The following is a 15,899-nucleotide window of genomic DNA, read 5'->3' on the forward strand; positions in this document are numbered from 1 at the left end:
ATCCCCTAGCCACCCTCTAAAATAAATGAAACTCCCTACCTACCCCCGTCACCCTAATGACAATGAGGAGAGGGCAAATATATTTAAAACCTGTAAAAAATATATGTTTTTTTGTTTTGTGTTTTACAGTGTGTTTTAGTACCACTGCTGTGCGGAGTGTGCCAGTTTCTTTTTTTTTTTTTTTTTTTTTTTTTTTAACTGTAGAAAGAAAATTACTTTTCTGAGTGTGTTCAGTCCAGTGTGCTCTACAGCAAGTGTAATGTTACTGGTAGAAATAGCATAATTGAAGAATCCTTTTTAAAAGCCCATTTTTTGTTAAGTGAGCGGTGTAGCGTTTCTTAAAGTGAAACACATCTTTACAGTAATAGTTAATCCACCAAGCAGCAACCCAGTTTTTAATGCTAACATCTATTTGGGCTTAATAAAGTGGTGTTGGTTTACACAATACACATTCTTTTCCAATATGATTAAAAACAATCCACATAAAGATGAATTTCTAGCACCCGTAATGTAGGTTATAAAGGCAGCTAGAGGAATCAAAACCGGAGTCTCTCCTGTTCGGTCAGAGAAAGGATGTGAACATATGAAGGGAGCAGCAACTCAGGGGATCCTCATGGATACTTGGATATAAAATGAGATAAACACACCGAGGGAGGTGGTACAATCCCTGCCTGGGATGTTGGGTGCGTCTCTTGATTCAATCGGGGTTGATCCAATGATTCTGAAATAAAAGCACATTAAGCTGTACTTGTTCTGGTGACTATTATGTCCCTTTAAATGTCAGAACTTTGAAGAGTAACTTCCTTAACCCCTTAAGGACACATGACACATGTGACATGTCATGTTTCCCTTTTATTCCAGAAGTTTGGTCCTTAAAGGACCACTATAGGCACCAGAACAAGTACAGCTTAATGTGCTTTTATTTCAGAATTGCTTTTGTTTAACCCTTGTTTCTATAAACATATCAGTTTCAGAGAAGCTGCTATGTTGATAAATGGGTTAATCCAGCCTCTAGTGGCTGTATCACTGACAGCCGCTAGAGGACTTCCGCGCTTCTCACTGTGAAAATCACAGTTAGAATATGCCAGCGTCCATAGGAAAGCATTGTGAATGCTTCCCTATGGACTGGCTGAATGCGCGCGGCTCCTGCCGCGCATGCGCTTTCAGCCTAAGAGGAGGAGAGCTCCCCGCCCAAAGCTGGAGAAAGAGGTAAGTTTAACCCCTTCCAACCCCTAGAGCCTGGCGGGTGGGGGCACCCTCAGGGCTCTATAGTGCCAGGAAAACTAGTATGTTTTCGTGGCACTATAGTGGTCCTTTAAGGGCTTAAAAGACCACTAAAGTCACCCAAAGCACTTAATTTCAATTCACTCTTCCCTTTTATGATGTGGTTACTTGATCACAATACAAAAATATCTATTTGTCTGCAGTGTAATGTTATCTAAATAAATGTCAGCAATGTGTTCTTTTTTAATTTTTTTTTCTTGTTTATGTAGCAAACAAACTAAATTGTTAAAATGCCCTTTGGCAACCTATGACAGTATTGCTCCCTGACAAATGCAAAATCAGCTGTTCTTCTGTCCCTTTATGTATTATCAAGAAGTACTAGTTTGCAGATACATCCACTGTCAAATCATGACAGCAACTGTCAATTGCACTGAGCATTCACATACATTATTTTTTTGCCAATAAACTTTTAGTACAAGGGTACAGCGGCACTGTCACCATTTGGGGACTTTGCAGAATACGTAAAGACCCCTGACAATGACATTGCCGCTGGGGAAGGGAGGATTGTTAAACTTTCACCCATTTTATCTGGATTGCAAATGGTGTGCTTGCCCTGAGTACTCTGAGTACCCAAAGCTCCTCTTTGAGAAGCATTGGATTGCACCATGATCACCAGGCATGGTGGTCCCACAAGAGATTGTCCCAGCACTACATTACAGATGCAGACAGCTAGCTTTTTTAAAATTTATTTTTATTGTAGATGAAGGAGGGTCTAAATATAATTCAATAAATTAACTAATCTATTTATTTTTTAATGTTTGCAATTACCTTTTAACTACATGTTCACATTACTAAGAATCTTGCATGACATTTGAGAAGAGACAAGGACAATGAGTTAGGATCTAAAGGAGTGATCACTTGGTGAATGAGTGTCACCTTGTTTGTACTGGGTCATAGTGAAGCCTAAATTGTAGATTCATATTAACTTGACTTGTTTATTCTCATAATTTTGCTAATTATGAATCCCTCCTCTCCCTGAGTGTGTGCTCTCCTTTTGCTAGATTAATTAGGGATTATTCTAGCCTCGGTGAGGGAATAATCTAAATTTTATTAAAGACAGGAGGCGAATATTTGCTTTACTTTCTTTACTGAAACCTCCAGCAGCAAAGAAACAGTTAACATAACTTTTCAAAATAACCAATCAGAACAAAGCAACAGTAGTATAAAACCCCTAAGCAGGCTCTTCCACTTGCTCTTTCTTTGATGAGGTCGAGCAGGAGAGCAAGGAAACCAACAAATCTACCTTGTAGCAGACACATCCAGACATCACTTGCACATCATAATACCTGATGAATAAACAAAGTCTACAGATCTTATGAAGACCTAGTATCTAGTATGTACCTAAACTAAAAGGCATTGACTAAACATAATTACAACACAAACATGATGAATAAAACACACACACGGACAGTCATCACTAAATGATAAAAATAACCTTTATATGTAAAGCCATGCATCCACAAAACATAACAATTTCCCCAATAATTATAATAGAATAAGACTCAAATCCAGGGAGGGAACGTTAAAAAAAGAGGGTGAAATATTCGCCTCCTGTCTTTAATAAAATTTAGATTATTCCCTCACTGAGGCTAGAATAATCTCTAATTTTATGGCAGGACAGGAGGCTTCATATTTGCAATTTTAATGCCCAAATAGTAGAACCAGAAGCAATATGAGATAGAGGACTGAAATAAAAGGAGAATGGAAAAAACAGATTCCCTAAACCAAGCAGAGGAGTAGAGAAAAAGTAGAAGGGACCCAACGGTTTCGGGAGATGTTGAGATGACAGCACCCCGAACTAAAAGAGTCCCAGAGGAACTCTCAAGGTCAGCCAATGAGAGGATCCACCAAATCCAATGGGCAAGCGAAGATGCAGAAACAGTCCAAAATGGGCGTACGTAGAAATCAACAGCTGTCCATGAGTAGACAGACGAAAGAACCAGATCCTGGATCTACATGGTCGTGTACAACCTGTCAACAGAGCCGTGGCCTATCCAGAGGATAGGGGTACGACCCAGAGGAAGAATAGAAATAAAATATGTGTGGAGCAGAAGCCGATGTACCGAATGGCAATAAGGAAGACATTACGTCGAAACCATGACGTCAGAACGCGATGAAATACAAGATGTACTGGGGAAAACCGTAAGCGGAAAAACTGGTGCAAGGCAAGTCCTTATCATCAGGTCATTCCTCAAGGAACGCAGAACACACGATACCACTAGAAATGAGGAATAGCGAGAGATAGGGCTCCAGTAAGGTATATTCCACCTGGTAGACTGCAGGCCAAGAGATCCTTACCGATGCCAGAATCTTGCGAAAACGCACATGAGTCATCCACTAGTTGAATGGCCCATACGATCCTACCCTGAGAGGGCAACTCAGCCAGACAATGGGGACAGCCATGATAAGGACCGCCATAGGGACCCAAACATCTCTCCAGACACCAGTCATGGCAGGTTACCCCTGTAGATCCCACACGGGACATTAAGAGACAGGGAGTCATAGATTGCCTTCCCATGGCAAACTCCAGCAAAAAGGGGGAAAGCACGGAGGACTCCTCCGAAGTGGTGTGGCCAGGTGAAACGACACTCCCAGGAATTCGGTCTGAAGCAAAGCCCAAAGTATCTTGTAGGTAAACAGGATGCGTACGCCCCGAGGGAGACCAAGCTTGGAAAACGTGTTCCTCGCCGAGGGTCCGCCAGCCAGCTGGAGAACCGCTCCGTATGGCGGTTCGCACCGAATGTAATCATGCCAGTACTTGAGACCCTGGAGGGTGAGGCAACCAATCATTGGGGTCTCTCCAAGGTCGGGTGAAGCCGTCCGCCACCTGAGTGTCTCGTCCTCCAGACATTCTGTCACAAATGACGACTACTTGTCCAGACGCTATAGATAGTGATCCTACGTGAGATCTGACTGCAGTCCGTAGTGGGCAACCGTTGATAAGTCCAATGCTGGAAGGTAGTAAGCAGTACTACTTTCCCCTGGGGAAGCTGCGAAAGGAGAACAAACCTGCAGGTAGTTCCATGCAGTTGGTGTGAAGAGGTCCCTCCTCCAGACTTCAGGCCGAGGTTAGTTGGGGTCCCAAACTCCTAGGTAGGCCAGGACCCCCTATGTCGGAGTCATCAATTAAGTTTTAGAAGAGTTTAGTCCGAAGGTCACATGATTCGGTTGTAACCAGGCCGAAGACCCGAGAAAGCGTCATGTTGGATAGCTGATAGTACCGGATCCTGGAGGTATGGCCTCCATGGCGAATAACGACCGGTCAATCGACCAGGTTGGGCCCCTAAGTGTGGCCTGCGGATTGGAGAGCATATGCTTGGTATTTTTCTTGAAGACTGACATCTTGGTCCTCGGGAGGCGGGGCACCGCCTAGACCGAATATTCCATGAAAGACCAGAAACTGAGTGGACTGGGAGTGAGTAAGATTCAATATATCCATGTTGATGGGGAAATCCATGCGGGTTACTCATATGTCCAGTTGAGGGAGAGAACCAATTGTCCACGCCGAGCAGCTCTCTGAGGGGATGAGTGCCCTCCGTCTCGAAGTGTCAACAGGTGACATATGCATTGGGAGCATGTAGCGTGGGGATGGGGCGGGAGTCCACTCCACCGCACCCGTCGCCAAGCAGGGCAACTCCGGAATGGACGCCTCTTTAGGTCATGCGTATCCCTCATTGAACGGTCCAAGGTTCCGCAACCTTGATCCTGAGTCTGGGCACGATCCAAGAGACCTCTGTGGCTAGTTAAGGGGAAACCTATGAATAGAGACGTGTCAGCTCAATTTGTACGTGAGGGTAACCCCGGAAACAGGATGACAAATCCGTCAGTTTGATGTCCAGCTTGGACAGGGGCCGTTTTGCGGTTCTCAGGGGTAGAAACGAACTAGGCGATACCTATAAGTCATATCGGTCCATTCCCAATGGGAATTTAGTCTTCTCCGCTTTCCAAGCTGTAACGCGCTGTTCGTCCCGAGGAAACGACTGTGTCCGTGTGTCATCAACATCCAGTGGTTAGTACCGGATAGAGTTCAAACCCGATGTTAGGTGTTTGCGGGTTCCTTTCTGGACTCCGTCATGAAGACTGATCCTCTTGATGAATCCATCCGTTAGTCAACGAGTACCAGGGGTTATTAGTGTAGTGTCTAGGATGGACAGTGGAGTGTCCCCGGTAGGGTACAGACGGTTTCTGGCAGTCAGTTCAGCGGGGCGGCATCAGGACTGGCCAAGTGACCTTCTGGGTACGGGAGATTTGTCCTTCAGTCATGATTGCATAACTGCCGTAGGTAACATTGTCGGAGTGATACCTGGTGCGGCCAGCTGGGGGTAACCCAGCGTGCAAGAGGGGGTCACCCAACAAGCACAAGCATACCATGCAGTATAGGCCAGCAGGGGAGGGGGTCACCCTCAGTCTGAACATAATCGGACACTGTAGGTACAGCAGTTCTGTAGTGGTTAGCCGTATAATAAAGTAACCAGACATGCCGGTCAAACAGTGCAGACAGCAGGAGGATGTCACCCTCATATAACCATAACCGGGTATTGCAGATCCAGCAGTGCTGTAGGTAAGAGGGGGTCACCCTCAGTGTGGTATCTTAGAGGGCTGTACACCCAGTAGTGCAGTCAGCGAGAGGGGGTCACCCTCATCATGGTTATAACAGGACCCTGTAGGTCCAGCAGAGTAGTCCACAGGAGGGGGTCATCCTCAGTATCTGCGTATAGCAGGGCACTGTAAGAACAGTAGCTCAATTGGTGGGAGGGGTACCCTCTTTTATGGGAATACCTGGACGCTGCATGTCCAGCAGTGCAGACTGTAGGAGGGGTTCCCCTCGGTATGATAATAACAGGACATCCAGAGCATTAGTGTAGGAAGCAGGAGGGGGTCACCCTCAGCAGTAATCCTACAGGACGTCGTAGTGCCAGCAGGGTACTCATTGGTAGCCATGTTGCCAGAGGGAGGGGGTCACCCAGCACACAATGGTGTCACACGTCCATTATTATGGACCAGTAGCGGGTAGAGTCCCAGAAATATAGACGGGGTGGGAAGGTCACCTCCCGTAATAAATGGGCTTATGTGGGGCCAGTTAGCCCCCCCTGAGGGATAGAAGGGTCCATTCAGCTAGAAGCCGACTCACATCTACAGACCACTCAGGTATTATATTAGGATACATTTTAGAAGTGTATATATAGTGGAAAAATTTAAGCCCCTTGCAGGAAGGGGAGCAAATCCTAGGCAGGGGAGCTAGGTGCTGAAAACAGGCCATATAATTTTTGTTGAGAGAAAGACTGAACCTTAAGAGAAAGACTTGATTAGCATATATCACATGTGGCATAGTCTTGTTAAACAATGATTTTTATTTGAGCAGTAACATGCCCCTGTAAATCTGAGATTCACCTTTAATTAGTAAAAAAGCGTGGCAAGTCTACTGCTAGGATAGAGAACCTAGTCACATAGCATCAGACATCATAGTAAGCTGCAGTTATGAGCTGTGAGAGTGCCAGGGACAGATCCTGCTATCCAGGATCTGTTGCATATGCAGCATGTGAGACAGGCACAGCAAGTAGGGGGATAGCTGAAATATTGGGCTATCTTTCTTATGTAGGGAGAGGAAAGGCTGGCCAGCAGGCAGTAGGGCAGCTCGGTGGGTGAGACCGGACTAGTTGTCTGCCAGCTTATGTGTCAGGCTCACAGTGGATACTGTGCCCACTTGCCCAGTGCCACCACTCATATCTGGTGTCACAATAGCTTAAGCTTGACATTTAAAAAGAAAAAATGTTTTTCACTGTAATATATTGAATAGCAGTTAGTTGTCTGCCAGCTTTTGTGTCAGGCTCACAGTGGATACTGTGCCCACTTGCCCAGTGACACCACTCATATCTGGTGTCACAATAGCTTAAGCTTGACATTTAAAAACAAAAAATTTTTTTTCACTGTAATAGATTGAATAGCAGTTAGTTGTCTGCCAGCTTCTGTGTCAGGCTCACAGTGTCAGGCTCACAGCCTTCAGCGTGTACTCTGCCAACCTCAGCAAGTGCACTTTGCCACTCATATCTGGTGTGACAATAGCGTGCCTTTAAAAAGAAAAAAAGTTTTTCACTGTAAGCTAATAGCAGTTAGTTGTCTGCAAGCGTCTGGGTGTCAGGCCTTCAGCGTGTTCTCTGCCAACCTCTGCAAGTGCACTTTGCCACTCATATCTGGTGTGACAATAGCGTGCCTTTAAAAAGAAAAAAAGTTTTTCACTGTAAGCTAATAGCAGTCAGTGTCCTTAAAGCTGGTGTGTCAGGCCTTCAGCGTGTACTCTGCCAACCCTAGCCAGTCTACTTTGCAACTCATATCTGGTGTGACAATAGCGTGCCTTTAAAAAGAAAACACGTTTTTCACTGTAAGCTAATAGCAGTTAGTTGTCTGCAAGCGCCTGGGTGTCAGGCCTTCAGCGTGTGCTCTGCCAACCTCTGCAAGTGTACTTTGCCACTCATATCTGGTGTCTCTATAGCGTGCCTTTACAAAGAAAAAAACATTTTCACTGTTCTAGATTGAATAGCAGTTAGTTGTCTTCAAGCGGGTGTGTCAGGCCTACAGCGTGTACTCTGCCAACCTCTGCCACTGCACAGTGCCACTCATATCTGGTCTCACAGTAGCTTGCACTAATCCCCCAAAAAATGACAGGCAGAGGCAGGCCACCCCGCAGGGGCCATCGTGGTCATGGTGCTGTGATTCCCTTTGGCCCTAGAATAATGCCCAGTTTTCAGAGGCCACGTACCCTGACCTTGAAAAGTTCTGAGGACATAGTTGACTGACTAACACAGGACACCCAATCTTCTACAGCTTCCGCTCGGAACCTTGACGCACCATCCTCCTCCAGCTTAGCTTCGGGCACCTCTCAAGATACCACTCACCCGCCTGCCGCCACCACCAAATCTAGCACTACAGCCGCTTCACTTTATCTGTCAGAGGAGTTATTCACACATCCGTTTGAAGAAATGAGTGATGCGCAACCATTATTGCCAGAGGATGTAGATAACAGGGATATGTCTCAGGCAGGTAACATTACACACATGGACATACGGTGTGATGATGATTATGATGTACCCGCTGCTGCTTCCTTTGCTGAGTTGTCAGATACAAGTGAAGTGGTTGATGATGATGATGTGTCCATGGATGTCACGTGGGTGCCCGCTCGGCAAGAAGTGGAACAGGACGAAAGTCCAGATGGGGAGACAGAGAGGAAGAGGAGGAGACGAGATGGAAGCAGGGGGAGGTCGTCGCAAGGAGCTAGTGGCACAGTCAGACAGCATGCATCGGCACCCGTGGTCAGCCCGACAGCACGCCAATCAACGCATGCTGTGCCCACCACCAGAATGCCGTCATTGCAGAGCTCAGCAGTGTGGCATTTTTTGTGTGTGTCTGCCTCTGACAACAGCGATGCCATTTGCAACCTGTGCCAAAAGAAACTGAGTCGTGGGAAGTCCAACACCCACCTAGGTACAACTGGTTTGCGTAGGCACATGATCGCACATCACAAACGCCTATGGGATCAACACATGAGTACAAGCAGCACGGAAACTCAAAGCCGCCATCCTGCTCCTGGTACAACATCTTCAGCCACGTCAACCACTGCTGTCCTCCTTGCCCCCTCTCAACCATCCGCCACTCCGTCTCCCGCCTTGAGCAGTTCCCGCTCATCTGCCCACAGTCATGTGTCTGTCAAGGACATGTTTGAGCCTAAGAAGCCAATGTCAGAAAGTCACCCCCTTGCCCAGCGTCTGACAGCTGGCTTGTCCGAACTAATAGCCCGCCAGCTTTTACCATACAAGCTGGTGGAGTCTGAGGCGTTCAAAAATTTTTTAGCTAATGGGACACCGCAGTGGAAGGTACCCGGACGGAATTTCTTGTCACAAAAGGCAATCCCCAACCTGTACTCGATTGTGCAAAAGGAAGTAATGGCATGTCTGGCACACAGTGTTGGGGCAAGGGTCCATCTGACCACTGATACCTGGTCTGCAAAGCATGGTCAGGGCAGGTATATTACCTACACTGCGCATTGGGTAAACCTGCTGACGGCTGCCAAGCATGAAATGCGTGGCTCTGCAGAGGAGTTGGTGACACCGCCACGACTTGCAGGCAGGCCTGCTGCCACCTCCTCTACTCCTCCTACTCCATCCTCTTTCACTGGAAGAGGATTGTGAGGAAGAGGAGTCAGAGGAGGAATGTGGAGGAGGAGGAAGACCAACCACAGCAGGCATCCCAGGGAACTCGTTGTCACCTATCTGGTACCCGTGGTGTTGTACGTGGCTGGGGGGAAGAACATACCTTCATTGACATCACTGAGGAGGAGGAACGGGAAATGAGTAGCTCGGCATCCAACCTTGTGCAAATGGGGTCCATCATGCTGTCGTGCCTGTTGAGGGACCATCGTATAAAAAGGCTGAAGGAGAACGACTTGTACTGGGTGTCCATGCTACTAGACCCCCGGTATAAGCAGAAAGTGGTGAAAATGTTACCGAATTACAACAAGTCGGAAAGGATGCAGCATTTGCAAAATAAATTAAAAAGTATGCTTTACACAGCATATAAGGGTGATGTCACAGCACAACGGGAATCTAACAGGGGAAGAGGTGAAAGTCATCCTCCTCCTCCCACGACCACGCCATATCTGCCAAGTGACCCTATGTAGGGGGAACAGTCTCTATTCTGCTCTGTGTCAGTGTGTATCAGGGATCCTTAGGATAGGTGTCAACCCATATCTGCCAAGTGACCCTATGTAGGGGGAACAGTCTCTATTCTGCTCTGTGTCAGTGTGTATCAGGGCCTCTGAGGACAGGTGTCAATCCATATCTGCCAAGTGACCCTATGTAGGGGGAATAGTCACTATTCTGCTCTGTGTCAGTGTGTATCGGGGTCTCTGAGGACATTGTGATCTAGGAATGTTAGGTGATTTATGCCCTTTATGGATTAAAACCAGACTCTGCATCAACTGTGTAATTTTCCATGGGAGTTTTGCCATGGATCCCCCTCCGGCATGCCACAGTCCAGGTGTTAGTCCCCTTGAAACAACGTTTCCATCACTTTTGTGGCCAGAAAGAGTCCCTGTGGGTTTTAAAATTCGCCTGCCCATTGAAGTCAATAGCGGTTCGCCCGGTTCGCCAACGTTTGCGGAAGTTCCCGTTCGCCATTCGCGAACCGAAAAATTTGTGTTCGCGACATCACTAATGAGCAGTATCCAGAATCTATCATATAAATAGCATAAATACAGGAATATATGTTAACAAGTGGTACAGCAGCTACATAGCATGAAGTGGTTTAGGAAATAACACAGAATAAACTGCCTAGCTAAACCCAGCAATAGACTGCCTAGATAAAAACAGCAAACAAACTGTTAAAACAAATCCAGCAAGAACCCTGCCTAAATAAATCCAGCAATTAAGCTGCCTAAACAAACCTAGTAAATAACAAACAAAACAACACCGTTGCTAAGTGTTAATATCGTGTAAATTACTTAACTCCAATCAATCTGTAGCCTCCCAGGATCGTTATCCACCCAAAACGATCGTAATATATGTATAGAACCACAAGCAGAAATGGGATACGGCTGTACAGTCTATGGAGGGAACATACAAAGAAAAAACAATAGTGTAATACAGTATATACAGTGAATAGTGCGCTTTAAATGGATGCACTCACGAGATAGTGGAGATAAAAGAGCATTCAAAGGTGCCTCCCCAGGATATGTGGAGGGATACTGGTATCCTTTGCAAATGTCGAGCAGCCAATGGGACACAGGACTCCAGGTGAGTAGTAGTAGAAAATATTAGTAATTTTATTTTCTTTAAAAAGGTGAAACAACACCATAGAAATAAAATTTAAAAGTGCAGCAATAGGTCCTTTTATCTCCACTATCTCGTGAGTGCATCCATTTAAAGCGCACTATTCACTGTATATACTGTATTACACTATTGTTTTTTCTTTGTATGTTCCCTCCATAGACTGTACAGCCGTATCCCATTTCTGCTTGTGGTTCTAAACCTAGTAAATAGACTGATTAAATAAACAAGCAGCATGCAGGATAAAAAACAACCCAGAGCAGAGACAACTCTGAGTTGGTGAGTGCTCACCTGGAGGCAGCAGCAAAGAAAGAGGAAGTGGAAGAGCCTGCTTAGGGGTTTTATACTACTGTTGCTTTGTTCTGATTGGTTGTTTTGAAAAGTTATGTTAACTGTTTCTTTGCTGCTGGAGGTTTCAGTAAAGAAGGTAAATCAAATATGAAGCCTCCTGTCCTGCCATAAAATTGTACTTATCTGGACACATATCACACAGATCCTTTGTGCATTAATAGTGCTGTTCTGTAGTATTTAGAATTCATACGTTGCAGGAAGGGATTTAGTGAACTAATTACTTAAGTGAACTCATTGTTCCTATTTACAGGAACAGTATAGTCACCTAAATTACTTTAGCTAAATAAAGCAGTTTTAGTGTATAGATCATTCCCCTGCAATTTCACTGCTCAATTCACTGTCATTTAGGAGTAAAATCACTTTGTTTCTGTTTATGCAGCCCTAGCCACACCTCCCCTGGCCATGATTGACAGAGCCTGCATAAAAAAAAAAAATGGTTTCACTTTCAAACAGATGTAATTTACCTTAAATAATTGTATCTCAATCTCTAAATTGAACTTTAATCACATACAGCAGGGTCTAGCAAGCTATTAACATAGCAGGGGATAAGAAACTCTTAATTAAACAGAACTTGCAATAAAGAGCCTAAATAGGGCTCTCTTTGCAGGAAGTGTTTATGGAAGGCTGTGCAAGTCACATGCAGGGAGGTGTGACTAGGGTTCATAAACAAAGGGATTTAACTACGAAATGGCAGAGGATTGAGCAGTAAGGCTGCAGGGGCATGTTCTATACACCAAAACTACTTCATTAAGCTAAAGTTGTTCAGGTGACTATAGTCACTTTTCTTCTTAACAATTTGATTTCATTCTTGCAACACATGATTTTGCATTTTCAGCCCAATAGCCCAATAGCATCAAGAAGTACTTGAAGGACAGGATAACATGTATCTGGTAGCCCTATTTGCACAACTATATCTGCATTTGTGGTTCAAATGTAACATCATCCTCAAGAATATAAATCTAAATAAAACTGAATTAATATAAATAAAACTGCTTCTTTAATAGCCTGTATTTTTTATAAGTTACAAAGCAGACCATCTTGGTAGGAAAAAAAACAATCAGCTCCTATTTCATTAGATTAAGACAAGTCTGGTTGGATGTATTCAGGGTTAGATTTGTTCTGTAATGATGAGTATTAATGCTATATTTCTCAAAATCAGTGATGGCTATCATTGTAGCTACTTTTCCTATGAGGATGCTTATCCATTTTTAAGGATCACTATAGGGTCAGGAACACAAACATGTATTCCTGACCCTGTGGTGTTAACACCACCATCTAGCCCCCCTGGGCCCCTTATGCCTCCATAAATATAGCAAAAGCTTAATGTATTCAAGCCAGAAGCTGTAGATCTGCATGCTGTTTGCCTAAAAAAAAAAAAGCAGTCTGCTGACATCATCAGAAGTGGTAGCCTGATCCAATCACAATGCTTCCCCATAGGATTGGCTGAGACTAACAAAGAGGCAGATCAGGGGCAGAGCCAGCACAATTCAAACACAGCCCTGGCCAATCAGCATCTCTTCATAGAGATGAATTGAATCAATGAATCTCTATGAGGAAAGTTCAGTGTCTGCATGCAGAGGGAGGAGAAACTGAATGTTTGGATGCATTTTAGGCAGCCATGACCCTGGAAGCATCTCTAACAGCCATCTGAGGAGTGCCCAGTGAAGTTATCACTAGGCTGTAATGTAAATACTGCATTTTCTAGACAAGTACTGAGTAGGGGATTTTAATAAGAGTCTGGTTATAACAAGAGTGGTGTTAAAACAAATCTGCAGTGATTTGCCTTGGCAGTCATTAAAGGAACACTATCAGCATCAAAACAACTTTAGCGTAATAAAGTATTTTTTGTGTATAGATCATGCCCCATGCAGCCTCCCTACCATTTAAGGATTAATTAAATTTTCTTCTGCACATGTAGCCCTAGCCACACTTCCCCTGACTGTGACTTGCATGAAAACATTGGTTTAATTTTAAAAAGGTTAACTTGCGTTAGATGTTTTCATCTTTTGCTCTCAAAACTTTAACCCCACACAGGAGGCTCCTGCAGAGTCTAGAAGGCTATTAACAGAGCAGGAGAAAATGCATTCTAAATTAAACAGACTGTGCAATAACTGTAGTTTAAACATTAGATAACTATTTGCAGGAAGAATGCTGTGCAAGCCACATGCAGGAAGTTGTTACTAGGGCTGCATAAACAATGTCATTTTACTCTTAAATGGCAGAGAATTTAGCAGTAAGACTGCAGGGCCATTATATATACTATAACACCACTCTATTAAGCTAAAGTTGCTTTGGTGCCTATAGTTTTGCTTTATTATGCTTTTCATTTTGTTGGTCTTGTTTGTGAATTCTAATACAAAAGGTGCTGTTAAGTCGGCTTTTTTAGTGCTGTGGTATTGGGTATTGGGTATTGAAGTTATTCTCTATTGAGTTGTCCAATGTCCTCCTTGAGTGATTCATTCTTTTTAACATTGTAGTTTTTCTCTTCAAGTATATGTTTAATGAGAGTTAGCCTGTTCTTTGACCCTTTTCTTTGACCTTTTTCTGGTTTCTGTGATTTCTTCTTAACCGCATGAGTTAGCTTTTTGGGATGATGTTAAGACAGGGATATAGGTTATTGAATTATTAAGATCCATGCTAGAGTCATTTCATGTAAATAATAGGTTGTCAATACCAGCAGTATAGGACCAGGTTCACCTCCCACCTATGATTAGCCCAGATGGTGGAATTGTCCCATTCAGCCATAAAAAAAGATTGGTGTAAGTAGGAGCGAACCTGGTATCCATACCTGTCCCCTGTTTCTGTAGATAAAAGGAATCGTAAAACCAGAAATAATTGTTTAAAATAATATTAATACCTTTGAGAAAAAACAGGTGTGAGGAAGGCTGAACTTGATGGACGCAAGTCTCTTTTCAGCTATCTAACTATGTAACTATGTAATAAAATCTGTTTGGGGTATGTTCCCATTCACCTCAAGGATCTTTCTTTTTGAGGAAGATTGTACATCATCTGGAATAATGGTATAGAGTGATTGTACATCACTAGTTACCAATATGTAGTTTGGTTCCCATTAAAAAAAAGAAAAAAATGTAAAAGACTCATATTGTCTCTAAGATACAATATCATGTTTTTAATGTAGGGTTGAAAAAGGATATATATATATATATATATATATATATATATATATATATATAATATATTCAGATAGATTAGATAGATAAAACAAAGTTAATACTAGAAATAATGGTGTGTTCCTCTCATTTTGTGCATTTTCGCTAAAAAGTAAGTACGTGGAATGTACGGATGTGTGCTGTTAATATGGAAGTATTTATCTTTTACTTTGTCTAAAAACTTGGATAAAATAATATTAGGAGTGGGATGAGATTATTATTTTCATTACCTTTTATATAGCGCCAACAGATTCCGTAGCACTTTACAATATTATTAGAGGGGGGATTTAACTATAAATAGGACAATTACAAGAAAACTTACAGGAACGATAGGTTGAAGAGGACCCTGCTCAAACGAGCTTACAGTCTATAGGAGGTGGGGTATAAAACACATTAGGACAGGAAATAGCAATCAAATAAGATGGGAGTGAAGCAGCTGGGGGTGGAAGTCGAGTACTGCCCTTTAGGAGAGAGCAAGAGACAGGTATGTGAGGTGGAGGTTACTCTGGGAGACCATAAGCTTTTCTAAAAAGATGGGTTTTAAGGCACTTCTTAAACGATTGAAAACTAGGGGAGAGTCTGATGGTGGTAGGCGGGCTATTCCATAGGAAAGGAGCCAAGCGTGAGTTGGCCGTACGGGTATGAGCAACGGACAGGAGAGCGGGCAGAGTGGAGATACCGAGAAGGGGCATACCTATGGATCTGTGAAGAGATATTAGGGACTAAAATTGTTCAATGATGGGGGGGCGGGGCTTAGCGGGCAAACGGCACAGACGCCATTTCGGGAGCTCCGCTAATCCAGCAACGAAACTAGCGAATAACGCCTAAACGAGCACACCCCGACTACCGGGGCGACCAGAATCAGCTCCAGGAGAGCGTAAGGCACACATCGATGCCTTTCTTTCAACAGGGTGCAAAGCAGAAACGTCGGCCCCCAAGGGTCTCCCACGCGGCCAGCCAGAAATACAGGCCGCATGCAACAGCGGCCTGGTGGGATACAGACTGGCTTACACCCGATCAACAGCAAGCGCAGGCACCAGAGCCAGAAGAGATGGGCAAAAAATCCCAGAAATCTCAGGCACCCATTCCTCATGACTCACAGGACATCGGCAAGCTGCTTCAACGCACACCCAGGCCCAAAGAACTGGAACAGGCCGAACCAGAGGCCTATAACTACCAGTTGACAGCAGGGGTGAGTGAAAATACACAGGGACCACCCACAGAAGGGCCCCCATCCCCACAAACCCCAGCCAATACTGAACCTGCAACAAAACAT

General features: G+C 44.2%; 1 protein-coding gene across 1 annotated transcript in view; it reads right to left on the bottom strand.

The window, feature by feature from the left end:
- The window catches only part of LOC134583516 (intelectin-1-like), a 97,121-nt gene that overhangs the window by 62,635 nt on the left and 18,587 nt on the right, over window positions 1-15,899 (bottom strand). The gene's annotated exons all lie outside the window — the stretch shown is intronic.

The sequence above is a fragment of the Pelobates fuscus genome, chromosome 13 (assembly GCF_036172605.1).
Source record: "Pelobates fuscus isolate aPelFus1 chromosome 13, aPelFus1.pri, whole genome shotgun sequence".
NCBI lineage: Eukaryota > Metazoa > Chordata > Amphibia > Anura > Pelobatidae > Pelobates > Pelobates fuscus.